This window comes from Panthera pardus, unplaced genomic scaffold, assembly GCF_024362965.1.
Source record: "Panthera pardus isolate Hobbes unplaced genomic scaffold, ASM2436296v1 HiC_scaffold_24, whole genome shotgun sequence".
Taxonomy (NCBI): Eukaryota; Metazoa; Chordata; class Mammalia; order Carnivora; family Felidae; genus Panthera; species Panthera pardus.
In genome coordinates, this window is record NW_026526810.1 from 35,975,145 (window position 1) to 36,002,211 (window position 27,067).

Sequence of the window (27,067 nt, forward strand, 5' to 3'; positions counted from 1 at the left end):
TTTGTGATCTGCCTCGATTGTGTCCATTCTTACTTGATTCTGGGAAAATTACAGACGATGTTTAGCAATTTACTGCTAGAGAAATATGTTTTTTCCTGTGATGTATGTTAAAGGTAAATAGCCAATTGAAGTTATAAATGATTCTTATTATGAAACATCCAGGCAATATTTTTACTGTATTTTGGGTGCCAGGATATCACCCCAGGTACCTCATTTAAGCCATCCAATCTGTGCTGTTCTCAGAAAAGAAGAATGCATTTCTGGGAAATTCGCCATTTGAAATTCCAATGGTTGCTTATCCCCTTCTGAGGCTAATGGTGCCAGTTGCTAAGAAAATAGAGCTTCTTAGCTGGCCAGAGGACATGGCTCTTTCTCTGTGTTGCTACAGGATCAGGGATCAACTTTGAGACACGCATTGTCCTGGAAAATTAGTGTATTGTGAGCTTTCTCAAACTTGGCATTCACGAGTATAATCTGTATTGCTTGTTTTTGGATCCCAGGGAAGGTGCTGATAACAATTTTGAAGTCAGTGTGTGTTAGCTCCCAAGATGCTCATATTGTAAAGAACTCGAGGTCTGGCTGGCTTGTGGAAAGACTTAGGGGAGGACTTTCTTAAGGCAGAGCCAAAGAAGAAGGTCTGGCTTTTAGTCATATGTTAAACCCCCAGCCTTCTTTTTCTCTCAACCACAGTGATAAGGTACATTAATTTTGAGGTATTCTCCCTATCTCTTTATGTGCTTTTGGGCTCAGTGCTGGACCCTTGATGGTGATGCTGGAAATGTGCTGTTGAGAAAGGGTACCTTAGTCTCTGTGCCTACACAGCATGCTGAAATTGGCCAGAAACAAAATGGCTTATTGTCTCTAAACGAGACTCCATTATATGTAACAGTCAGGCTGCCAGAGGTAGTAGTCAGATCTGTAGATACCATCTTAAATAAAATTATCTCCAGGGCACAAGACCTAATTTTCGTATAAGAACTGAATTCTTTCTCCAAACCCTTCTGAATGTGATATTCATATCCTATCTACTGCAAATTACTGAAGCAGAGAGGATGCTAGCTGGAGGAAGTTGAGTTGAAGGGAGAAAGGTTCTAGAAGTAGGCAGTGATTTAGAAAGATCTGTGGACTGAATAGTGAAGGGAAGTAGTGTAGATCAGCATTCTCCACCTAAGCAATTGGTGTCTACTCCCTGAGTTTAAACTCTAACCTGCTCTATGAACACACTAATGTCTCTCCTCCTGTGACGGTGTTGCTTGTCTCCTGTACCCCCCTTTGTTTTCCTTTACAAAGTAACACAAGTATTACCATTAATAACTATTTATTATCTTTTATGTGCCAGGGCACATAAGTATGCTATCAATAATCTTTGCTTAGACCATTCAAATCTCCTCTTTTTATAGATGAAAAAAAAATAGACTGAGAAAGAAATTAAGAAATCTAAGATCACAGAGCTAGTAGGTGGCATACTTTTTTTTTGTCTATAAGGGTCTTTATTTCTCATTCTTTTTTTTAAATTTAATTTATTTTTTAAATTTACATTAAAGTTAGTTAGCATGTAGTGCAACAATGATTTCAGGAGTAGATTCCTTAATGTCCCTTACCCCTTTAGCCCATCCCCCCTCCCACAACCCCTCCAGTAATTCTGCACAGTGAAGGAAACAATCAGCCAGACTAGTAGGTGACATACTTTTAAATCAAGTTGGTTTTAAATCTAGTCTGTCAGAACCCAGCCTGCTTCCTTAACCGCTATACCACACTCATGCCTCTCTAGTGATATAGATAGAACCTTCTTTATTTTTGCTTCCTCGCTCCATCTCTGCTCATTAGTAGCAGCCCAGGATCCCTCCCTAACCTGAGACCCCAAATCCAAGTCTTTCTGATGCCACAGTCTCACCATTTTCCATTAAATTTACTGTCTAATACTATAGCCATAAGCCATATGTGGCGATTGAGCACTTAAAACGTGCCTTCTCCAAATTGAGATGTGGTCTGTATATAAAATAAATACAGATTTTGAAGACTTAGTATGAAACAAGGACTGTAAAATACATCATTAATAATTTTATATTGATTTCATGTTAAAATGAAAATATTTAATATATTGGGTTAAATAAAATACATTATTTTTTAACTAACTTTATTTACTTATGTATTTATTTATGTGTTTTGAGAGAGAGAAAGAGAGAGTAAATGGGGGAGGGGCAGAAAGAGAGGGAGAGAGAATCCCAAGCAGGTTCGTGTTGTCAGTGCAGAGCCCGATGTGGGGCTGGAACTCATGAACCGTGAGATCATGACCTGAGCCAAAATCAGGAGTCGGGCATTTAGCCATCTGAGCCACCCAGGCACTCCTAAATAAAATATATTTTTAAAATGGATATTACCTGCTTCCTTTTACCTTTTATCATGTGACTCCTAGACAATTTTAAATTACCTATGTGGTTCTCACCATTATTTTTATTGGGTGGCACCACACTAGATAGGATTGGACAGCATCTTCGTGGAAGTGTGTAGTGAGAAGCTCCTGGCCACCTGGTCCAGGAACTTTATGGTCTCCATTTCTCCAGGCTGTCATCCCCCTGCCTTGGTATCTTGAAAGTAACTGCTTCTCACAGAAATGTCAGGGAACTCTGGCATCACAGAAAAATTTAAGGTTGGAAACTTATAAGTCATCCAGCCTAAGCCACCAAAGCAATACTTTTATAACCTCTCTTATGGCATAGACATTGTAGGAGATGATGTCACTTTTCCAGATTTTTGCAGCCTTTCATACTTCTCCACACCACTCATGCCATGCTTAGCCAGAGGACTTCCTGTACCCCTCCTTGGTGGAGGACAATTCATCTCCACCCTTTCTAAATCAGGAGTAGCATGTCACTTGCTCTGGTCAATGAAATATATGTGTATACCAATGTCACTTCTGAGCCATGGCTTTAAGAAACAACTCATGGTTTGCCATGACTCTTTTTCCTCTGACATGAGACCTGCGGTGTCCCAGATAGGGGCTGCTCTGTCAGCCTAGGCCTACAAGGGAGGATGATGAAGAGGAGATTTGTAGCAGCCATGATGGATGTGTAATCTGAGTGACAAATAAGCCTGAGTTGTTGCAAGCCACTAAATTTTTGAGGGTCTTTATTATTGCATCAAAACTTAGATATAGATGCTATCCCCACCACCAAATCATCATAAAATTACATTTGAATCCCTCCAGTGACAAAAATCATTACTACCACTGCTGACAGGACATTGCATCTTTGATGGCCCTGACTACGAGAAAGATCTTCCTCATGTTGCATAGAGATGTGCTCCTGGGACCAACTTCTTCTTGTGCGACAGATTGGGCTCCCTTCCAACTGTCAGCACAGTGAGGGAGTAACACGCTGAACCCAGAAGTGGCTGAGGGTCAGACACCAACAAAAGCAGGAGAGGTCCCTGTGGCTTCCTTTAAGAGAAGGAAGAAGAGGAGAGTGAGCCAAGGGACCATGTTTATAGCAAGACAGAAGAACACAAAAAGCTGAGCCCAAGAGACAGGTGAGCTCAGAGCCATGGAGCAGATGAAGAGGAAAAGCAGGGAAAAGTAGGAAGCTGGTTCACAGTCGATCTGCTGGAAGTTGTCAGGAGGTATTCTGGCATGACAGGCTCACTCAGGAGCACTCTGCCCCACAGTGCAGGTTCCAGTAGTATAAGGGATTGGAACTCTGAACTTGACATTGCCACGTTTAGTCATCTGCCTACCTGTTTCACCCTTAGAATCAGTGTAAAGTTTTCTCGACCACAGGACAGCCCTCTATTTATAGACAGATACATTTGTGGCCTGAACAGACTAACATCAATATTTTATAATTCAGCTAGAAGTGTGGTAAAGTAGCTTAGAACTTGGATTTCAGAGTCAAGTTAGATTTGGGTTAAAATCTTTACCCCATCACTTGACAGTGGTGTGACTTTCAGCAATTTTTCTAACCTCGGCAAGCCTCATTCATCTGTAAAATGGGGATACTACCAACCTTGAAGGAGTATTGTTCTAAGGATTAAATGAAGTAATATAAAATGCATGTTTCTGTATCTTCCCTTCAGTAAGTGGTAGTTATATATTTTCCTCTGGTAAAACCAAGGGAAATACTTTTAAAAAGATGCACCATAAGGTGGTAGCCACATTGATAACACACATTATACCTTTAGGGACTAATTTAGAGTCTTGCAGAATGCTCAGTAATGGTATTGGTCCTTATATTTTAGGACAGAATCATCTGCTATTGAAATTTTACCACATTACCCCTTAAAGGTTCATTTGAGGTAATTCAGAAAAGGGATGCATTCCTTATTTCTATTTGTGTCCTGTTTTCTGTTGTATTTCCTTATCTAATTTCTCCTTTTATTGAAGTCAGTGCTGATTCTCAGCACCTTACAAGAGCATTATAACAAGGAAGTGTAGGAATTCCACAGCCAATTTCATATAAATATTTGAAAGCACAAGAGAAGGAAAAGGTGAAGAGAACACTTATCATACACCATGCAGTCATAAAAGCATCAGAAATGCTGCAACGGAACTGGCTTAGCCATTCAGCCAGTTCAAGATACTATCCCTGGCACCCAAGGCTACCCTTCCCTAAGTCACCTTGGAAAATTTTGGTCTGCCATAAACAACTTTGCTTCACCTTTATATCCTAGTAAGCTCATTAGTAAAGCATTAGTATATGGTTTTTAAAAATTCCTACTTCAGTGTGTGTGTGTGTGTGTGTGTGTGTGTGTGTGTGTGTGTGTGTGTGTGTAGAGGGAAAGAGAAGGGGGGCAGGGGAGAGGAGATGGTCAGGGAGAAAGAGAGAATGAATGAATAAATGGGAATATCTTTTGGCCCTCTTGAAATCACTATGTTTTGTTAGAACTTGCACTGTCTTTTCACCAGGTCTTCCCCAATCCTCTGAGCAGGAAGCCTGGTTGTCTATTACCTTAGTCACTTCAGATATCCTTGTCCAACCTTTTCTAGGGTGGTTACATTTTATTGAGGCCCAGTGACTGGAACTGCTTTGGGTAATGGGACACATTGTGGTACTTGATTTTTCCTGTCAAACTTAAATTTCCTTGATGATGATATCCAGGATGCAGACCTCCTTCTAGGCCCTACCACAATCATCTCACAGCTCTAGTCTACAATAATTGGTATACAATTTATACAAATAATATAGATGTAAATAATCAAAACTTGGGTCCTCTAGTTCTATAAGTATACTTAGGATCTTGTATTTATGTAATCCATTTTGTAGTGTATTTCCACATTTCTAACCCAATTTAAAGTGTTCTAGCTATCGCCGTTTGTTAACGGAAGTTATTCCCCAATTATATTGTGCTTACTTACCTTCAGGGGGTACAATAAAATAAAGTGCCTACATTTTATAAAATTAGGGTTTTTAATTCCCTTGTACCACCTTCAATTAGCCCATTTTTCTGCCTTTATTCATTACAGACTTAAACTCTGATATATGTATATCACATGTGTGAGATTTTGAAAATGTACTTATGCCTCTCAACTTCTCAGTTGTCATAGTAGTAAATTGTGAACCTTCCCAGTGAACCTTCTCCCAATTTCCTATTAAAATGATCCAAAAAATACATAAAAAGGTAGACACTGGTGAAAGAATTATTAACTAAACTTGCCATGGTCAGGGATTTACATTAATTGAGTGACTGGTAAAAATGGATCGAGAAGCCCACTGTAGGACTAAATATCACAAACCACACATCCCACCCTATGAACTAGAGCAAGGCAGGTCCTTGCTAAGAAGGCTGTATTAAGACCCACTGTCCAAGCTCATTTCCCTGCCCTTGAGTGTAGGGACGTGCAACCCAATGAAACACTGACTTCTCAGCCCAGAATCCTCCTCTTCTCCAACCCTATCAGTTGTTTTCCTACATACATTCAGTCACTGTAACTGCAAGTTTCAATATGCCATGAAGCAATAGCTCTTAGTTGTCTAAAGAAAAATATCACAGTCAGGAGTAAAGACAGAAAGAGATTTACGAATGGTGGATATTGTTTTGAACGGCATGATTGTCTATGTCATGTCAAAAAAGCAAAATATCAGATCAAGGCTGAACCAAAAATACCCACACTAGGAGAAGCCTGTCTGTGGCAAATTGAGCAAGGGCACTCACTGTGTATCAAACTGAAGTGAGAAGCAGGAGCTGCCAGTGCTCAAGTGAGCTGCAAGGAGATCTAAGATGTACGGACACCATCTTTTTTGTGGATGAGACACTAGCCTTAAAGAGCATTTTCTCTCTGTAAAGTGAGTACAGAAATCAGTTGCATTCTTATACACTAACAATGAAGCAAAAGAAAGACAAAAAAAGAAACTGATCCCATTCACAATTGCACCAAGAATCATAAAATACCTAGGAATAAACCTAACCAAAGATGTAAAAGATCTGTATGCTGAAAACTATAGAAAGCTTATGAAGGAAATTGAAGAAGATATAAAGAAATAGAAAAACATTCCATGCTCATGGATTGGAAGAATAAATATTGTTAAAATGTCAATACTACCCAAAGCTATCTCCACATTCAATGCAATCCCAATCAAAATTGAACCAGCATTCTTCTCAAAGCTAGAACAAGCAATCCTAAAATTTGTATGGAACCACAAAAGACCCCAAATAGCCAAAGTAATTTTGAAGAAGAAAACCAAAGCGGGAAGCATCACAATCCCAGACTTTAGCCTCTACTACAAAGCTTTAATCATCAAGACAGCATGATATTGGCACAAAAACAGACACATAGACCAATGGAATAGAGTAGAAACCCCAGAATTAGACCCACAAAAGTATGGCCAACTCATCTTTGACAAAGCAGGAAAGAATATCCAGTGGGAAAAAAGTCTCTTTAACAAATGGTGCTGGGAGAACTGGACAGCAACATGCAGAAGAATGAAACTAGACCACTTTCTTACACCATTCACAAAAATAAACTCAAAATGGATAAAGGACCTGAATGTGAGACAGGAAACCATCAAAACCCTAGAGGAGAAACCAGGAAAAAACCTCTCTGACCTCAGCCGCAGCAATTTCTTACTTGACACATCCCCAAAGGCAAGGGAATTAAAAGCACAAATGAACTATTGGGACCTCATGTAGATAAAAAGTTTCTGCACTGCAAAGGAAACAATCAACAAAACTGAAAGGCAACCAACAGAATGGGAAAAGATATTTGGAAATGACATATCAAAGGGCTAGTATCCAAAATGTATAAAGAACTCACCAAACTCCACACCCGAAAAACAATCCAGTGAAGAAGTGGGCAGAAGACATGAATAGACACTTCTCTAAAGAAGACATCCAGATGGCCAACAGGCACATGTAAAGATGCTCAATGTTGCTCCTCATCAGGGAAATACAAATCAAAACCACACTCAGATACCACCTCACGCCAGTCAGAGTAGCTAAAATGAACAAATCAGGAGACTATAGATGCTGGCGAGGATGTGGAGAAACGGGAACCCTCTTGCACTGTTGGTGGGAATGCAAACTGGTGCAGCTGCTCTGGAAAGCAGTGTGGAGGTTCCTCAGAAAATTAGAAGTAGATCTACCCTATGACCCAGCAATAGCACTGCTAGGAATTTACCCAAGGGATACAGGAGTGCTGATGCACTGGGGCACTTGTACCCCAATGTTTATAGCAGCACTTTCAACAATAGCCAAATTATGGAAAGAGCCTAAATGTCCATCAACTGATGAATGGATAAAGAAGTTGTGGTTCATATACACAATGGAATACTACTTGGCAACGAGGAAGAATGAAATATGGCCTTCTGTAGCAACGTGGATGGAACTGGAGAGTGTTATGCTAAATGAAATAAGTCCTACAGAGAAAGACAGATAGCATATGTTTTCACTCCTATGTGGATCCTGAGAAACTTAACAGAAGACCATGCAGGAGGGGAAGGAAAGAAAAAGAGAGGGAGGGAGCCAAAACATAAGAGACTCTTACAAACTGAGAACAAACTGAGGGTTGATTGGGGGTGGGGGGGAGGAGAGGGTGGGTGAGGGGTATTGAGGAGGGCACCTGTTGGGATGAGCAGTGGGTGTTGTATGGAAACCAATTTGACAATAAATTTCATATTAAAAAATAGAATAAAAAAAAGAATGAGTAAAGAAACGTGGATGGAGGGATAGAGGGAAGGGAGGGAGAAGGGAAACAAGAGAAAGAGGGAGGAAAAAAAAGAAAGGAGAGGTGGAAAGAGGGAGGGGGAAAAAAGAAAAACCAAATGGGGATATAGATATAGGTATAGACCTAGACACAGACACTGACAGATATAAATATAGATGTGTTCTTATGAACTGATATTAAAACTTAAAGGGACCTTTTCTGATGACTTGGAGGAAGAGATTACCTTTAAAAACAGAAAAAGAACAGGTTGTCATAACAGAAAATGACTTCATATGATGGCAAATACACCAAAAGGATCTGGCCAAAACAGAAATGACTACAAAGCAACACAAATTTCAAGATCAACTGAAAAATTTTATTGGACGACACAAAGCACAGTGTACTGTGCAGCATTCTGTTACTGCAGAAATAAATGTTACCAGTGATGTAGAGACAAAAACAAATAAATAAACCCTCCAGAATACATATAGGAAATTCAAGATACAAATCAATGAGTGAGGAGCTGTTCAACGGGAGGTCAGAAACTGACTTTCTAATAAAAGGTATGAGTAATTTTGAGGATTGAACCAAAACATTAGAAACAGAAATAATAATCAGAGATATAATGGAAGGTAGTTAAATTTTTTTTTCATGTTTGTTTATTTTTGAGAGAGAGAGACAAAGCAAGAGTGGGGGAGGGGCAGAGAGAGAGGGGGACACAGAATCCAAAGCAGGGTCCAGGCTCTGAGCTGTCAGCACAGAGCCTGATACGGGGCTCGGACTCATGAACCATGAGATCATGACCTGAGCTGAAGTCAGATGCTTAACCCACTTAGCCACCCAGGCACCCCTTGGAGATCATTTTTCTGTGCTAAATAATGAATTGAAAGAACTTAAATCAAACAAATAAATAAAAAATAAATTCCCACGTTTGGTTTAGCAATAGCTTAACATCCTACCAATGTTTCTGAATTCTAAAAATAAGAAACTCACACATGTCAAGTAAGTAAAAAAGTGACTTTTAAATTAGGTTTACCTTAGATCCTAATTCCAAACCAAACAAAAAAACAGAAAACAATGGAGAAATACCTACAGAGTTTTAAAAAGGAAATTTCATGATACATTTATAAACCCAGAACTCTAACGTGAAAGCAATTGAAAGAAAATTCTAGAGATATCTCAACAAATCAATATATCACTCATATCAGAATTAGAAACTCAAGAATTGGGAAGTTATAAACTAAGATGTAATTGTGCTGGGCATTGAAACCCCTGAAATATAAGGGGAACAAGTGATCTTACTATGAGTTCATCTTTTTGAAATTGTTAGGTTCTTGGTCTCAAGCAGAATCTTTGAGAGAAGGAGCCTAGACGTTTGTGTTTTTTAAGAGCTTCACAAAGGATTGTGATATACTGGCAAGTTTGAGAATCCTTGTAATAAATGGACAATATCTTTGCTTGAATTTAACTTCTTGATCAATAGTAAAGTTGTGTTTGTATATATTCATTAGCTATTCTCATTTCTTCTTTTATGAATTATCTGTGTCTTTGACAATGTTTCTCTCAATATGTCAGTATTTTTCTTACCAGTTTGCAATCTTTTTATTATATATTAAGAACATTAGGCATTTGCCATAAATGCTGCAAATGTTTTTCACAGTTTATCATTGCCTTTGAACTTTGTTTAAAAGTCTGTCTGGCCATTCATAATCATAATCATGGATTTTAACTATTCTAGATTCCCTGGGTCTGCATAATATTTTAAATTCTTACATGTCTTTTCTGAGTATCTGGCATTAATACATCTAGAAAGGCAAATAAGGAAAATATGCACTTCTATAGGACAACCATAGTATTATACATAGGGGAAATGCACTATGTGGTATAGACTTTGAGAAGTAATTGGAACACTGGGGAAATCTCTGCACCCATTTGGCTTTTTAAGTCCATTCCATGTTGAGGAAACATACCAATTTGAACATGGAAAGGAGAAAAGGTAACCACTTTTCAGGCTGTGATTTCACACAGCTCACCCAATTCTGATTAAGAACAGTTGTCTAACTCCTCAGAGGAGGACCCAGGGGTCTTTTCCTCTTTGTTTTTTTCCTTTGTTTGCATGTTTAGAAAAACCTTTCCCTCCCAATGGTATTTTTTTAATTGACCTATATTTCTTATAGCTTTATGGCTTCATTGTTTACCCTTAACTTATAAATTCAAACTTGTATTAGTATTTAATTATCTTTCCCAGTTTTCAGATGACAATATGAAAGCTCAGAAATGATTTGTATAAACTTGGCTCAAGAGCAGGTCTTCTGATTCTAAATCAGTTAATGTGCAGCCACCCTAGGATGTGAACTTGATTTTCACCCATTATAGACTTGTACTACTCCTGCCATCATAGGAACTGGGTTAAAGAGTATGACCTGGAATGGGTCAAAGACACAGGTGGAATCATACCTGACTCATCAACCCCCTACCCTAGCCAGTGTGAAAATAGTGATGAGAGAGATGCTTCAACACTGCACAAGGCAATGGGCTGTCCTTGGCCCTTGGGACCAAGTGGGAGCCGCCACTGTGTGTGTTCAAATCTTAGCTGTAAGAAGAGCCTTTTCCAGGAGGTACCTGTGGATCCTTCTAATATTTTTCACCCAATTATCTTTCTACATATCTTTTCAAGAAACTATAGGACTAGTGCTTTTTCAGAGATAAAAACAGAATTGCTTCTTTATACAGAAGGTACTCAAGAAATCAATCTGTCTCAGTGGTATGAGTTGAACATTTTATTCCAGGGTTTGTTTTAGTCTATTAAATGAAAAATAATGACTGTGATCTTTCAGAAATATGCTTGGTTCAGCTTGGGTAGTTATTGAGAAACATTATAACATGAGAGAAAAATAGGCTAGTGTCTGAGTTTACCTCTACCTTTCCAACATCTCTTCACGACTCCAACTCTGAACCAGAGGCATCCACAAGTCTTTTTGGGCTGAGGTTAACTATTAAATATGTCAGTTTGTCAATACAGGGATTTACAGAAGGACTGAGGAAGGATTTACGTATGTTGTTTGAAAGGTAGAATTCGAGATTCTAGTCAATAAATCCCTACTTGGCTTAGGGGGTTTTATTGAGAAGGAAGGTGATGCCAATGTACAGTCTTAATTAAAACTCAGTTTGGCAATTGTTCTTTCTTCAGAAGAAAGTGAGAAGTAATTAAATAAGATTCTGTTTTATGAATACCCATATTTTTTATTGATATTGATAAAATACGTGGTTCTTAAATTATAAACCAACTGCTCACCTTTGCTTTCCCTGTTTTCTTTTGTTGTTTTTTTTTTATGGTAGGGGTAAATTGCAAGCACATTTTTCTGTGAGATGACTAAGCTAATTGAATTAGTAAAATGTAATTTTACACACCATGGCGAGTGTGGCATGACTACTTAGATAAGTCAAGCATTCGGCTATATACTTAGAACACAAAATGCACACAACTGCTCTCAAAGAGCTCACAGGCTAAAAGGGACTCTAGTGAGTAACATAATTGCAGTATGATGTGATCAATGCTAAACAGAAGCATGTATAAGTTATTAATACAGAATAGAGGAGAAAGGCCAGTCTGCCCATGGGAATTAGGGAAGGCTTAACAATATTTGGGTTGAGCCTTAATGAAAGAAAGGAAGTTTACCACATGAACAATGTGTTCAGAAGTAAGTAATATTAAAGGACAGTCAATGGTATGTTTGGAATATAGCAAGAAAATCAGTCCGATTTTGAAATATGGGGAACTTATTTTGGGGGCAGACAGAAAAAGAGACTGCAAAAACTGGATTGAGGCCTAGATCTGAGTCAGCTACTTCTTTTGTAAAGATAGTAATACATTTATGGCTTGGGGGAGACTTACTCACCTCTATCCTTATGGTGTGAAAGCAGTTGTAGACAATATGTAAGTGAATGGGCATGGCTGAGTTCCAATAAAACCTCACCTGTATTTGTAGAAGGAGTTGGTGAGCTAGATTTGGCCCACGGGCCATAGTTTGCCAACCCATGGACTAAAATGTGAATGGTATTTTAATGTTATATTATAGATTTGAACCCTGTGCTGTGGCCATCTTTAGGCATGGCATGATCCAACTTGTTTCCCAAGAGGCTAACTGTTGTGTCATCATGCAGTGTGGTGGGAGTGGAGATGGATGTTAGGACAATGGTCTGGGTGCTGAGGGGGAAAGATGAGAGAAGAAGGGCGAGGTGTTTGAAGTGGTTCCAAAGGAAGATGGACAGGGACTGAAAGTAGATTTGGGAGGGAGAGCCTGGAGTTAACTTTACTCTGAAGTCTGCCCCATGTGGTCTTGACAGTAATAAAGAGAAGATGGGATTTTCTACCTATGTAGCCCCAGTTATCCTTTTGTCTATTTTGAAGATGAAACAGAAGATAAGCCAAAAAGTTCTGTATCTAAGGTAGGAATTATCTCGTTTGAGGTCTCAAATCTTAATCTAGTTCTGAAAACCTAAGTTATAAAATTCTTAGAATTTGTCTCAGACCCGGCTACACCCAAATCAGAAAATTAGTTCCTCTGCTGAATGCCTGATATTAAATGCTGTTATTTTCTGGAAAACCCTTGGAGATATTAAAATCTAAAATTGTGATTAAGGAATAAACAAATGATTTGAAAATTCTAATTTTTTAAATTTATGTTCTTGTTTTACATTCTGTTCATGGACGTTAAATGTTCCAAATGGTTGTATCTTGACTAGGAAATGTCTAGAGTCATTGGAACTTAAAAATAAATCACATCCATGACTCAAAATTGAAATAACCCTATCATAAATTTCTTAGTAATCTGTCTGTCCCTGGGCACCTGGCCTTGTCACCTTGTGTTTAAATTCTGTGATTTACTCTTTACCTCTCCTTTGCTCTCACACCCCCAGTTTGACTATAATAGAGTCAGAGTCGACTCTTCTAGACAGAACATTATTGCTCACCATTAGTGGTTTGGCTTCATCTCATAGATATAGATCAACTCAGAGGTCTCCCAAAGCAGCTTTTAAAAACAGATATTTGACTTTGGTCATTGTTTTTAAAGCATGGCTTATTGGTGAAGCTCATTTGAACGCTTTCTACATCCTTGTCATGACTGATTGCTAGCTTTCAGACCTCAGCCTTCCCTTGTTGCTGAGTTCCGTTGTGAGACCATCTTGCTTTGTGGGATTGTTGAGAACCCAAGACTTCTTTGCCTCCTCAAATTATCACCTGGTGACCCTGAGATTCATTCACATTGCTGCAGATGGGTGTGCTTGACTGGCTTGTCTTTAGTTTCTTGTAAAGTACAGGTTATCTCACATCTCCAACATAAGTTACAAACACAAAGAGATAAATGAATACAGGTAGCACTTCTACTTCAAGATCTTCCTTCCATCTGAACACTGTCTGCATGTCAATAAGGAAATTGCAGCTCACGTTTACATGTGTTCTGGTTTCCTAATTGGACTTGTAGGCAAGCCAAGTACTTTTTTTCCCAGGGACTTTCTTTCAAAATGAAAGATAAATCAAACACACTCTAGGATCTTAAAAAATATTTTAATTTGACCCTAAACATTATGTATTAGGAAGACTTTTAGAATGCCATATACTGAAAATATTTTCTAGAGAAAGAGCCTAATGTAATTAAAGCGCAATTAGGGCTTAAGTAGGTTTTTGTTTTGGTCACAACTAATAATTCTGTGCTATGGCCAATTAAGTAATTTCCTATTTTTAAAATAATGAAGTTGGATTAGGTGATTCATGTCCCCATCAACTTTAAAATCATTTTATGTGTTTTTTTGGTTTTTGGGTTTTGGTTTGTTTGTTTGTTTGTTTGTTTTTTGGTTCAAAATGAGATGCTTGACTATTTGGCACACTCTTATGACACTATGTCATCTTTTCTCAAGAATGAGCGCTGCTTGGGAATTGGGATGTAGCTTCTGAGCCTGGATTCTGCCTATGTTATATTATTCAGGGACAGAGTTGCTGCTATCCTCATCTGCAAAGGACAGGATGAGCCCTGATGGCTTCAGGGAACCTTTACTTCCCTTCCTTTACTGGAGCCAGGAAGAGAGCAAAGAGAACCAGGAAGTTCTGGATTGAGCCAGCTATTTCCCTTTGCTTGCTTTCTTCTCCCTCATCTGAAAACAAGAGGGATGGATGGAATGGTCTCTTGGGCTTCTTCAAGTTCTGAAGTACAAAGCTAACATATAATTTAATGTCTTTGAATCAGAATGTTTAAGAACTGGAAGAGAATTTAGAGGTCAGATTCTCTGACATTCAGTGACACACACTGTCTCTGTGAAAACCGAGAGCAGAGAGACAATCAGAATGATTTGGGAATATTGGAAAATAACATCTGGTTTTTTAGATCTACAACCCTCATTTCAGTCTGCATATTTAGCTGGCCTGCAATATTTTGTGACAATTTGACTAGATATGGCTATGTTGTGCTATTGTATAGCAGTGACAAGGAATTTTTTTTTCTTAGCAATAATCTAGTCAGGGAACTTGCCATTGAGATTTGTTCAGTGTTTTAGGTTGGGACTCCCTAGAAGCAGAGTCAGAGATGTGGTTTCTTGTCAAAGTGATTTATTGAGGAGGATTCCTCTCACTTGAAACTTGAAAGGGTGTGAGAGGATCAGCAGAGGGCAGGGGAAGCAGTGAGGCAAAGATGCGGGCTAAGCTGGCATCTAGCAGCAGTCTCACGCCACCAGGATCTCTGGAAGATACTGGCACCTTCCATTTGTCCTGCCTGGAAGCAACATGGGCTGCCTTTTTCTAGGGATCAGTCAGTCATTGGCTATGGGCCACCACCCCTGTCCCCACCATTGTCTTATTCTTGACCTTAAAGTATTTCATCACTAAAGTGTCTGCCTTATGTTTTTGATAACTTTTTAAGATGATGGTATTTTTCCTTTGTTCCTACTTTTCTAAGAATTTTATCAAGGAGTATTCAAAATTTTATAAAATGCATATATGTATATGATAATTATGTATCTTTTATTCTTTATACTGTTCATGGAGATAGTTTTCCTCCCGTTAAACCACCCTTGCACTTCAAAGATAATCCATTCTTAGGTAGAGTGTATTATTTTAAAACATATATGGCTGTACTCAGGATGCTCACATTCTGTCTGTTTTTTTTTAAATTCATCTGTTGTAATAACTGAGTTTAACTTATTTGGTATCAAGGTTGTACTAGGTTCATACAGTGAGTTGCAAACATTCTTCTTTTTTCCCTATCATTTAGAACAGTTTTCATAATATTGGGATTGTCTATGTATCAGTTTCTTGAGGCTGCCATAACTATAAACTTGGTCCGTTAAAACAACAGAAATTTATCCTCTTATAGTTCCAGAAGCTATAAGTCCAACATCAAGGTGTCATCAGGGCCACACTCCTGCCAGAGGCTCTAGAAAGACTCTCTTGTCTCTTCCAGCTTCTCATGGCTGTTGCTGTATTACTCTAATCTGCTTCCAGGGTCGCGTGTCCTCCTGTCTCATTGGATGTAGGGCCCATCTGGATAATCCAAGACAACCTCCTCATCTCAGAATCCTTGACTTAATTGTACCTACAAAGGACCTTTGCTCAAATAAAGTTAACATTCCCAGGTGCCATTGATTTGATGTAGGCGTATCTTTGGGGGAGGCTACCATTCACCCCACTACAATCCATTTCTTAAAAGTTTAGTAGATTTCATGTCTGAAATCATCTGCCTCTGGAGAGGGGTTCAGAGTTACATTTTTAAATACTGATTCAGTTTCTTTAATGACTTTAGGCCTATTCATTATTTATTCTTGAGTCTGTTTTGGCACTTACTCTTTTTTTTTTTTTCTAAAAACATATCACTTTTGACTGTTTTCACATCTCCTGGCATGAAGTTGTACCCTGAATTCTCTTAAGATTTTCTAATCCTGAGAAACTTAACAGAAGACCATGGGGGAGGGGAAGGAAAAAAAAAAACTTAGAGAGGAAGGGAGCCAAACCATAAGAGACTCTTAAATACTGAGAACAAACTGAGGGTTGATGGGGGTCGGGGTGAGGGGAAAGTGGGTGATGGGCATTGAGGAGGGCACCTGTTGGGATGAGCACTGGGCGTTGTATGGAAACCAATTTGACAATAAATTTCATATTAAAAAAAAGATTTTCTAATCAAAATATGTTGTGTATATATACTTAGGTAATCTAGTGGTTTGCTAATATTGTTTATATGCTTATTACCATGTGTATATATTCATAGATATATAATCTTGTTCGTTACTGTATAAATACTCACATAATCTATTATAGTCCCAGTATTATTCTGTTCTACTTTTACTGGTATTTGATCCTATTTTCTAGAGATATCTAGTTACATTGATTTTTAAAAGAACACAAGTCACTTTCTTTGAGATCTCCTGAAGCCATCCCCTCTATGATTTTTACCTCCCAGTCCTTTTGCAATTTCCGTATCCAGCTTCCTTTCATTTTTACTCCTTAATATGCATCACCATTTAGAATGCTATATATTTTATCTGTTCACCTTGTTTGTTTTGTCTCTGAAGTAGAATATAATTTCTATATAAGCAGAGATTTTTATCCATTTGGATCAGTACTGAATCCCTAGTGCCTAGAATAGTCAATAAATGTTTATTGAAAGAATGAACCAAAATTTGTCCTAAGTATATTAGTCTTTGTCATAGCTTTGTTTTCCATTCATTCATTTCTGCTCTTTATGAGGTATCCTTTCTCCTCCTTATGTTTTAATACTTTTTCTTTTCTGTCCTCATTCCAATTTCTTTCTTAAATTTTTTTGAACTTTTTAAATGCCTATTTATTTTTTAGAGAGAGAGAGGAAGGGGCAGAGGGAGGGAAACACAGAATCTGAGCTGTCAGTACAGAGCCCAAAGTGGGGCTCGAACTCACAAACTGTGAGATCATGACAGGAGCTGAAGTCAGACATTTAACTGACCGAGACACGTAGGTGCCCTCATTCCAACTTCTTGAGTTGATTATTGTAGATCATCAGTTTTTTATCTTTCTTCTTTTCTAATTAAGCACTGAGGATTTGGTTCTTTTGGTACCTCTCTTAGCAGTATCCTGAAAGGTTTTATTTGGAATATTTTCATTGCCATTCAGTTCTGTATGCTTTATCATTTCTTTATGATTTCCTCTTTCACTCATGAATAATTTAGTAAACTGTGGGTTATTTGGAAGGATCTTAAAGAGAAACAGCTCTTATTTTGTTATGAATTTATAATTTTATTGTCTTTCGGTGGAAAAATATGATCCTTGCAATATTAATTCACTGAAATTTGTTGAGGTTTGCTATATGGCTATAGACATATAAATTTTTGTAAATGTACCATTTGTGTTTGTGGTACAACAGATATGATAGATTATTCCATTACTTTACTTTCCCTGAACTGGGGCATATGATTTGACTTAGTAACAACTTTTGAACTTTAAGCCTTATGAACGTTTCCATTAACTCATAGATTTGTCTTCCTAACACCACGGTCATTGTATTGCAGCTATCAAAATCCATTGGCTTTAATAAAAATGGTATTTTTTTTCAACATGCATGCAAGAAGGTTAAAATGTACTTGAATATTACTCATCAGATTCTCCATGTAAATAATATTAAATACTACTCCAGAGTGTCAGACTTAAATTGCAGGGGAAAAAAGTCTTAATATTTTTCATAAAATATTGTGGAATATACAAATTGGTTTTCCTTACTCTACCAGTTGGAAAAACTCATATAAACATTATTTCCCTTATTCCATAAAACCAGGGAACTGAAAGATTTTTTACAAATTGGTTCTCTCTATAGGTACACAGTGCTCTAACTTTTTTAAAGTTTATTTTGCAAGAAGGGCTTTTTTTTACATTAAAAAGTTATTTTTTTTTCTGGGACAAAAATATTGTCATGCTGAAATGAGAATTTTTAACCTAAAATAACATTTTCTTCAATTTGAAAAAATATTTTTGTCAATGTAAGAGTTAAAGTGAAATGTCAAAAAAATTAAACATCAAAAATAGCACTAGCATCCAGTGACCCAAAATGTGGGTATATGAATATATATGTCATGTATTATAATATCCAAAATGGTAGAGGCAAGCCTCAGCTCATGCTAAAAGATGCCTTATAAAAATGTTTCTTTATAAGCCAGTTTTTGGAACTTGAACTGCAGTGGTCCTCAAATAGTGTTAAAGGAAAAGAATGAAATCCTAGGCTAACCCCATTCCTAATTATTTATTTTAAAAAAATTTTTAAGTTTATTTATTTTGAGAGAGACAGAGACAGCATGAGTGGGAGAGGGAGGGAGGGAGGGAGGGAGGGACGGAGGGAGGGAGGAAGGGAGAGAGAGAGAGAGACAGAGAGAGAGAGAGAGAGAGAGAGAGAGAGAATCCCAAGCAGGCTCCCTGCCACCAGTACAGAGACTGACTCGGGACTTAGACTCAAGAAACCTCAGGATCATGACCTGAGCTGAAACCAAGAGTCAGGTGCTTAACCAACTGAGCCACCCAGGAGCCCCTCCTAACGATTTATTAAATCCAAATATACTAGGAATACTGTATAATATCATTTAATCACTGATAAAATAATGTTTCAAAAGAGAAAAACATGTTTAGAGTTCGAGCTTAGGATGTCAGGCACCCATCCCGCTATTTGGCAAAGAGAGACTCCCCTTCTCCTGCCCCTCTCAGCCGCAAGCTGCCAGTGAGGGGATGCTGATTAGAGTTTTCTTGGGAGCTTGGGCTCATTGCTGGTAAAATGAATTAATGGGAAAGTACTAGACTGAAAATAGTAGTGGAAATGAGAAGTGCAGAATTGCCTTGTGATTGGAATCTGCTATGCTCCTTGCCCATTATCTGATCTTGGTTTTCATTGCCTGCTCCTGCAGCAAGAGCTCTCTCTTTGAACAGACTGCTGCACTGTACTTGGAACAGATGCTTTCCAGGCCTATACTAGCTCTTTGAACCGTAATTCTCTTCCCATGAGTCCACTTCCACCAGCTTGTTTTTGTGAGCCCTTGATTGCCAGATTTGTGAGAATCAGATTTCATCCAATTCCTGATGCCCTTGATTCTTGGATCTATCCAAATGAGAGCAGCTAGTCAGTCCACACTTGAGTCCAGGCACTGAAGTATTTTTGTCTTCTTCAACTGGGTATGAAAATTTCTTAACCACAGACCAGATCACAACTGGGGGTGAAGCAGGGATTTCTAGATTCTCCTAATGCCAGTGCCTGACACAAAATAGTGGTCATATCAGTTGACAATGCGTTGGCTCCTAGTAACAGAAAATCTGACTGCAGTTGCTTTCACAAATAGGGATTTGTTTTTCTCTGATAAGCAGTCCAGGGTTAGGCATCTGTTGGTGTTGGTTCAGTTGCTCAGCTGTGCCACTGGGAATCTAAGCTTTTTCTCCTCTGTTTTCCATTGCATATTGGATTTTTGTTCCCAGACATAACCATGTTCACAAACAGCCACCTCACAATCCAGTATCAGGCAATATGTTTGTCCAAACTCACCCTCATCTCCCTCCTGATATATTGCAACAATCTCCACCGTATCTCTCCGCTTTCCCTCTGGCACCACCCCCAAATCCACTCACAGTGTAACGGTGAAGATGGTCTTTTTGAAAATAAAATTAGATTGTATTTTTCCCCATTATGTATAACACTCCTATGTTCCTAAGAGATTAAGAGGAAATTCCAGACTTTTGCCCTTGGACTGCAAGGTTCTAGGGATCCAGACATTCCCCCCATGACCTCATAGGCTGCCACTCAACCTCTCTGTCATTATTCTTGACCACATAGTGTTCTTGTTCTTCCTCAGAAATACACTGTTTGGTCCTCCTCTACGCTCTTTGCACGCGCTGTATCCTTTGCATGGAAGACTTTGTGGCCGTTTTTTTATGTGTATCTCAGCTCAAAGACCATATATTCTGTGAAACCTTCCCTGACCATCCACAATAAATAGTTACGCCTCTGCCCTCTACCTCCCTCCCGAGCACTCTCTTCTTGTTATACCATGGCTACTGGGCAGTTCTCACTGCTGACTCCGTGTTTGAATCACCTGGAAGACCTTGTAAAAATACTATATTAAGTCCCTATTCCATAGATTCAAATTTAATTGGTCCAGGATGATCCCCACACACTAGTATTACTCTTAAAACACCCCATATGATTCTCTTGTGCAGCTAATATTGAGAACTACTGGGATACATGATTAAAGGTAAGAAACTATGAACAATAATTTTTGGATAATCCTATAATACTGACTTTTTATCTTGATACGATTTAACTGGATAAGGAGTCATCAAGATGATATTCATTTTCAGTATATATTCCCTGCAGCATCTAGTGGGTATTTGTGTTAAATCAAAACTTCTATAAAGTATTACTTTCTTAGAAGAAAATGATCCAAATGAGAAATCAGTGTTTGTTCTGTGTGTGTGTGTGTGTGTGTGTGTGTGTGTGTGTGTGTGTGTGTTCCCAGAGAGAACATGGTTTCTCACTTGAGCTCATCCTCGGCACCCCCTCTTCTAACTGCGTGGGAGTTGTCAGTTTTAGGGAGAGGGACTGTGGAGGCAGGGACGTCAGGGGGCTCCCAGCAAGCCCGGAGCTAGCCCGAGTGGTCTGTGAGAGGGAAGGCACGGGTCAGAGGCTGACAGATGGTCTTTCTGCCACATGGACTGCAGGCAGATGGCTCTGACAGTTTGGACAAGGCCGCAACTTTGGGTCGTAAAGGCAGAGCTCTGAAAAAGATGCTTGAAGAAGCTTCTGATGACATCCTTCTCTCTTGCCCTGAGCTTGAAAATCCACAGGAGGTGGGGAGGAGGAGGAGAAGCAGGAGGAATAGGAGAATGAGGAGAGAGAGCGAGAGGGAGAGAAAGAGAGAAAGAGGGAGAGAGAGAGAGAGAGAGAGAGACTGCGACTGCAGGTTACTTGCTCTATGAAAGCAGCCCTTCCACTCCCTGACTACCTCCATGGTGCAGAAAGCCCTGGGGGAGAGCTGAGCACATGGGCTAGGAGGCAGGAAGTGTAGGGGTTAAGTACATGGACTGTCATCAAGCACAGCTGCCCTACGTTCCACCTCTGCTGCTCACTGTATGTGTAACCTTCTCAGGTTATCCCAACGTCTTTTAATTTCAGTTTCCTCTTAATAATTGAATCTGACTCAAAGCATTGTTTTGTGGAGGCAACATTTGTAAAATACTCAGCACAGGGCATGGCCCATGGCAAGGACTCCTGGCCAGTGCGCTCTAACTTGGGTGCCCCAAGATTAAAAGAAAGTGAACCCAAACCATGGCTTCAGTATTAACACATCCATCCAATTTTTTTTTTCTTCTGCTGTGTAGCACTAGTCTTCTCTTTTTCTACCATATGTACTTATTTTAATTTACCAATAAGGTCCATTTGTAATGAAAGCAAGGAGGTAAAGTAAAATGAGAAGGGAGCTCCATGAGGAGGTGGAAAACTAACCTCATTTTTCCCTCCTTTTAGCAAGAGGCCCAGGCACCTTACTTAATCCTCTGAAACAATTGTTCCATCTTGCAGGATTTTTTTTGCTTCCAGTCATCTCTGTCAAGGGCCCCAGTGAAGGTTTTTATGACTCCCACATTGGTCTGTAGACATCTGGGAATGGCCGCTGCAGAAAGCACGCCCGTCCTCTTTTCCCCACGCACCAGATTTTGCAAGGCCTCCTGGCACAGAACTACAGTAGACATTTAATTAACATAAAACACTCTATAACACCATTAAGACAGCTAGATTGGGAAGTTGGCAATTCCCCAACCCCATGCAGCCAAGTTCCCAGACACAGGTATGTCCTTCAACTTGCTCACAGTGGTTGAAGATGCAAGACGTTTTTCCCATTCCGGATCTTTCACCTCTGAAGCTCCCCCACCAACATGTTCAAGGGTGGAAGTTAAGGTCACTGCTTCCCCCCTTTCTCCCACCTATCTTTAGGGATTCACCATCTCCTTTGTGGTCATGGGTCACCACAGCCACATGCTTACCAACCTCTGAAAACCACAACTCCAGTTCAGAACACCTGGGGACTTCAGAGTCTCATCATCTTTCCTTGCTTATGCCAGTTTGCATTCTTCAAAGCTCACTCCAAGGCCCCACTCTGGACCTTTCACCTGTGATGTGACCAGAGCCTGATGTCCCCATGGAGGCTTTCATCTCTCACCTAACTTTTGTTGCTCACCTTATTCTCCAGTTAATTAGATCATCCTCATTTTAACTCCTGCTATATGTAAAAAAGGAATTTGACTAATTGCTCAACAAAATGTGATAGAGCATTTGCTGTGTGTCCAGCAACTAAAAACATCCCTTCTCACTGAAAGGACGTCTGGTCTGCAGGCTAGGCTCACACTTGTATCCCACTTTAATGCAACATAAGAACAAAGTGCTCCCAAAGGAAAGAGAAAGGACTGACCCTTCTGCTATGTAGTAGTGGAGTGGAGAATCAGAAGATGACAAAGGATTTGTTTTAGCCAAGTTCAGTGATGGCCACACCCAGGTTTCTTCCTTGCTCCAAGTAGAAGTCTCAGGTGTTACACACAATCCCAGTTGAGTGAAGATGGTTGTCAAAAAGGGCTTTCAGAAGACCTCTCTCTGTGCTCTGGTCTATCTCGGAGATGTCAGCATTTGAGATTTTTTTTTTTAATTGTCTCCATTTAGAGAGCACACACTACTTGGAGAGGGAGTGCATCAAGCCTAAAAGATGCGGTGCTTCTGAATTCATTGAACCTACCTTTATTATTTTGTTCCTCTTCGGTTGTCCTTTACTCGTAGAAGGAGAGTGTGACAACGTGATTAGAAGCTAGAGGTGCACATATAGATTCCCTTAGGTTAGGCCTTCGTCTGAGCAAATTTCCTTTTCTCCTTAATGTAGCCAAGAATATTGTATGATTTTCCAAAAGTTACTTTATTAGAAAGACTCGGATGGGGGTGGGAGTGGTGGGCAAGGGAGGAAACACAGCAGATGGAAGCACAAAGCCAAAACCAGAAATAGTAGCATTTACAAAGACAGTCCGACGTGGTAGGGAAATGGTGGTTTTGAGTTTTAGGAGGCCTGGACTCAGGTCCTGGTGTAACTGCTTACTGGTTTGCAACTGTCTCTGAGGTTCACTGTCCTCCCCTGCAGTGTCTTCCTTTCAGCTTTATTCTGCACATCAAAGTCTACACTGTTCCGTGAATGGCCACAGTATGGGTAGATAGGCACAGCTTATTTCACACAGATCCTGTTCAAAGTGTGGTCCATGAACCAACAGCATCAGCATCATCTGGGTGCTTGCAAGAAATGCAGACTTGTTGGGCCCTAGCCCCAGCCTAATGAGTCAGAATCTGTATTTAAACAAGATCCCAAGTGATTCATTTTCAAACAATAAAGTTTGAAAAGTCCTGGTCTAGACCTCTAGTTCTCAAGTGTGGTTGCACATTAGAATCACTTAGGGAACTTTAAAAATACTGAAAATTGAAGTGTCTTTCTTGAAGATCCTCCTGTAATCTAGTTATGAGGGTCAGCCTAGCCCTAGAAGTTTCTAAAAGCTCTACAAGGTGATTTTAACATGAAACAGTTTTTGAGGACCACTGTTCTCAACCATTACTTCTCAAACCATTTCTGGTAAATGATCATTTTGCTTATAAACTTCCAATCCAACTCATTGTAAAATTAAAACATGTTACAAGCTTTGCATATAGCAGCAAAGTCAATTTGGTATAAAGGTGAATAAACGCTTACTCTCAGTTTGTTTCTCTACTTGTCATAAACTTGTAGCAAAGCGTTCCCAGACCAACAATGGTCCTTGGACCACATTTGAACTGAGCTGCACTGTAGTCAGGCCACCCTTCACCCCAACTAGGAAACCAATCCAACCTCACCTCATCCCCCATTGGCTCCCTTCTTCTAGGTCAGAAGTTAGAGTAGACTCTTTTTTATTGAACACACACTTACACAGCACCTCTCTTATATCAGGTACTGTTCTAAGTGCTTTACACGTATTTATCAATATTACACTAATTTATCATTACCCTTTTCTCCTTATGGGAACAGAAATGGAGGCACCGAAAAGTTAAGTTACTTGCCCAAAGTCAGGCAGGATTCTGAATCCAGGTCATCTGGCTATTAATCACTCACTGCCTTACCCACAGGTGCTTGGGGGGGAGAAAGGACTAGTCTCCCGCATACACTACATCTCTTTTACCCCTCTGTGTCTCTCAATCCGATCCCACCATCTCCATCTCTTTGTCCTCTTCCCACCTGCTGCTACCATCATCATAAGGCTTTTGTCATCTCCTGCACCACTGAATAATCTCGTCTCTCCTTTCTAATGTTCCCTTTGAAACTTTATCACTGCAATCTTTTTAAAATGCAAAGCCAAGCAGGTTTTAAATCCTTTGATGTCTCTCAATCAGTAAAGTTCATATTCCTTGGCACTGCATAGCAACCACTGTGCATTGGAGCTCTACTTTTCTTGTCCCTCCTCCTCCCTTCCGGCCATATAGAACCAACCACACCTGTCATGGACTTTGCTTCAACCACTCTTGCGTCACATCCTTTGTGCATGGGGTTTCCTAGATGGCGGAGGTCCTCTGTCTAAAGTGAACTCACCCTTCAGGGCATGGCTTAAGCACTGCCTCACTCAGGAAGTGTTTCCTGAACACCCTCTACTGAAACCATATCTACTGATAACCTCTTTTGGCTTCTCATCCCTGCTTGAGCTTCTTCTATTGCGTTTGCAATACTCTATCAAGGTTCCTGGTTTCTGTTGAGAATCCCTCTTGACTATAAGCTCCTTGCAGCAGTGACTAGTTTTAATTAAATTTGTATCCTTAAAACTAGTACAAATCCAGGATCCTAGCAAGTATTCATGATTTATTTGGAATGAACAAGTGAGTGCATGAATGAGAGGCAGAGACATCATACATACCATTTTAGAGACACAGTCGATGCCCTTTCACCCCTCTCCCTTGCACCCCCTGCCACCCACTGCCTTTGAACAGGGTAGCTATATGTCCTCTTTTGGCTTTGCCGAACCTCTTCGGACTGTCACTTTAGGGAATGTGCCCCTTTTTCCTGAAAGTGTCAGCTGTTGGGCAACTGGCACAAAACAGTGGTCTAGCTTCCTCTTATCACTTCCTTGCTCCGTGTGCCCTGGAAAGAATATTAAATGTGTACACACAAAGTACATGCTAAAATATTCATGAATATATTCAGAAGGTTTTTTTGCTTAAGCCCCCTTTGTCTGAAAATAGAGCAGAAGAGACAAGTAGAAAAACGTGACACACAAAAGCTTGGAGAGAAATATATAATAAGCAGTTAGTTGCAATTGATCACTTTGCCCTGGGTTATCTAAAGATCAGTCTTAAAAAACATGCCTAATATCAAAGGAGAGATGTCCCCTCATTATTGGAAGAATATACTTTTAATGCATGTCTTCCTTCTGACTTCATGACCATGTGATCTGTCACGTTATTGTTCTGCCTTTCTCCCCACCTTTTTAACATCTGCCTCCTTTTCTTACGGGTGGGCCCTTAGTGGACATGGAGAATTGGGTCAGTTTAGATGGCTTTGCCTCAGTTTTCTTGGAGTTGCAAATGGGTGGACCATGGAGACCCTGGGGCAGGCAGCTGGGTGGTGATCGTGGGTGGTGACTGCAGCTGATGCTGTCAGGTAGTCTTAGACAGAAACAAGAATGGGTAGCCTCACTGGAATGTGGGGTAGGAAGCCCTCTGTCCTTATGGACCTCCCACATGTATTTTCCATCTCAATGGTTTGCACAGAGAGACCCAGTTCCTTCACAAGACCTTGATAATCAGCCTCGTCCATGGGCATGTCCCACATTCTGATCTACAATGTTAATCTCTTTTACTATTCATTTCCTTCCTTTCTTTTCTCCTTCCTCTCTTCCTTCCCTCCTTCTTTCCCTTCCTTCTTTATTTCATTTTTTCTTTCCTTCCTTTGCCCCTCTTTCCCTCCCTCTGAAGAATCATCTTCCTATCACTACCAAACCTGGAACAGTAGGTATTTACTAAGTGCAATTTTAATGTTTATTACATGGTTTGGTAGTTACGCTTCAGTGAGGAGTCTCATAGCCCACTGTCCACTAAGACACTGCTTCTTTTAGGGGCTAATATGGTGGTGCTTGTATAAAAAGATGATGATGCTAACACAAAACTTGGGCTTGGGTAATGCCATGATGTCAGACTTAGGACTGAGTTAGTGGCCAGGGTGTAAGGGAAAGGTCACACCTAGGAGTCGGGGAATAGTGAGCTTTTTCCCAAAAAGTGTGGACTTTTTCTCTATGTCTCATCCTGGAAGGACAGTCCCAGGGTAGAAATGAGAACTTGAGAGACAAAACTTAGGCTGACTTGGAGAGAAGACAACTAATGTCCCTGTTGCCTAGAATAGGGGTTGGCTCAGCCCCCAAGCTTAGGGCAGTTTCTGCATTGGGGGGTGATGCTCTCCTGGCCTGGGGAGGCAACCAATAGATCCCATGATGAGTCTCAATAGTTGTGATACTGTTCTTTGTTCAGTGTATCTATTTTTCTTATCTTTTGTTCAATTCTCACTTGAAGCTGCTGTTGGTCTCTCCGGTGTGTTGAGGGGCTAGGGAGAGACCAGTGTCCATGCCTGTGCAAAAGGAGAAAGAGGGAGTAGAATTCTCTCCCCAAGATGAGCAGTGGGGGTTGAAGCAGTTCTATCCTGCCCAGCCAGGATCTGGTCTCAGCAGGACCAGTGGGAAGCCTGTCATGACCAGGTAAAGAATTTAAATATTAAGAATTTAAGTGCTTATCTCCTGAAGAGTGAGAGGGAGGGGCCTGGACAAACTCTTCAATACAGGTGAGGGCCTTTGAGGGTGCTAACATCTAGCACAACTTCATTGGAGGCTGTGCCTCCATCATTTGTGGCCAA